Source organism: Solanum stenotomum, unplaced genomic scaffold (genome assembly GCF_019186545.1).
Source record: "Solanum stenotomum isolate F172 unplaced genomic scaffold, ASM1918654v1 scaffold23261, whole genome shotgun sequence".
In the NCBI taxonomy this organism is placed as follows: domain Eukaryota; kingdom Viridiplantae; phylum Streptophyta; class Magnoliopsida; order Solanales; family Solanaceae; genus Solanum; species Solanum stenotomum.
The window spans coordinates 63,952-66,101 of record NW_026027413.1 but is presented as its reverse complement, the minus strand read 5'-3'; positions in this window follow the sequence as shown (position 1 = coordinate 66,101).

The window sequence follows — 2,150 nt, the reverse complement described above, 5'->3', positions numbered from 1 at the left end:
CTTTTTTTTTTTGCTAACAATGGTGCTCATAACAGTAGTATGTAATATAGTTTTTAGAAATGCTCTAATGTTACTTGTGTTTTGCTTATTTATATTGGAATTGATGTACAACTATGATTATGTCACATGGTGGACACGGGAGGCAATATAGTATGTGCCATTGAATTTAACATTTATTTCCAACGTTGATTATAATTTTTAAAATGTTGTTGATAAGAAAGAAATTTTGATTGAAATAGTCCAAAAAAAAAAAAAGAGTTGTGGATTTTATTGCAAAAACAGGATTTAAGAGGGGAACACATAAAAATGAATAAATTTTATAATTTTGTTTCTTTGTGGGGTCCATGATTACATGACATTAAAATAAATTAATTTTATAATTTTATTTATTTGTGGGGTCCACGATGACATGGCATAAAAAATAATTTATTTTGCCATGTCAGATTTATTTTGGTGACTAATATGGTTTAATGATTTTAGAAGATAAAAGTGTAAAGTTGAGTGATTTTAGTGATACAAATTAAAGTTTAGTGATTTTACAAGATAATTTCTCATAGTTCAGTGACCTTTTAAGATATTAACTCGAAAATAACACCAAATATGATGAGTAATGACACTAAAATATCCAACAAAAAAATAATAATAATGAAATCACGTAAAACAAATATTGCAAATTAACAAGTCATAATGAAAATGATCATAATTTAAAAGTACTAAATCATGCTAAAATAAGTTTAATAAGTATTAGTTACATGACTAATATTAAAGGAAATTAAAATTAGATTATGTATTTGAATTGTCTACACCAATATAAAATCAAAGAACAAATATTCAACATTATTGTCATTCTTAGTGTTGAATCGATTTTATTTTTGCATTAGTATTAATTTAATTTTGATTTAAGCTTTATTATAATTACCAACATCTGTGAACTATAATTTTTATTAAACCATTCAGAATTCTAAGTTTCAAACTTGAAATAATATATTAAAAGATAAAAACTATGAAAAAGTATAAGAAATTAAAAATTATATCAAAGTAAATATTTTTATATATAAAATAAAATTTTAAAATTATATATATATAATGTCGGGTTGGTTTAATCTCGGGTCGTTTTTTTAAGTTAAAACCAAACCAACCCAAATTAGTTGGTTGTTTTTTCAATACCAAACCAAGTCAAACCAATCACTAGTCGGGTTTTTTTTCTTGGTTTGACTCGGTTTGCAGTTTGGTTCGATTTTCGGTTCGATTTTGTACACCCCTATATAGAGATCATTTTCTATAAATTGATTGTCTATAATAATTAAACGGCAAAGGGTCAAATATACCTCTATAGTAAAGGAAATAGTTTAAATATACCCTTCGTATTACTTTCGGTCCAAATATACCCTCATATTATATTTTGGGTCCAAATATACCCCTCATTATACTTTTGTGTAAATATGCCCTTAATTTTGACAGGAAAGCACGTGACAAACTCATAATTGAACTATCTACTCTCAATTTGCTTAGAAACTCACTTGTGTAACTCATTCCCTCCGTTTTGAGCTCTTATTTTTGGATTTTTTTGAGTTTTTTGGATTTTCGGGTTTTTTCGATAAAGTATTCATACAAACATATAATTTACTTGTATTTCAAANCATTATATAGTATTGTCTCTTCCATTTGCAGTATGCTATCACCACTGCAGGAGGAGATGAAATCGGACTCCACGGCTTCAGAGATTTCAGATGCTACAACTATCATCTCTGTGTGAGAGTTAGCTTACAATGATAGTAACACCGGAGGTGGCTGATATTGTGAAATCACATCAGGACTCACAGCTTCCAATTATGCTGTTGGAGAAACAATAGGAGTTTGGCCACAATGTCAAGCTCCTTAAATCATAGCTAATGAACCGGCTACTAAGACACTATTCATATCCTTTTTATTCATAATGTTTTTTTTTTATAAAAAAAAAAAAGAGATGAAAATATTCTTTGCCCAATTATTTGCAGGAAAGATCACCTAATTATCTTTCATACATTAAAAAATTTATATAAAGTTGTAATTTCTTCTTCACGTAATTATTTATTAGGGAAAATTACCTATATACACATCTTTATTTACCATATTTTCTATTATTCCCTACCATTTTAAAATATTACAAA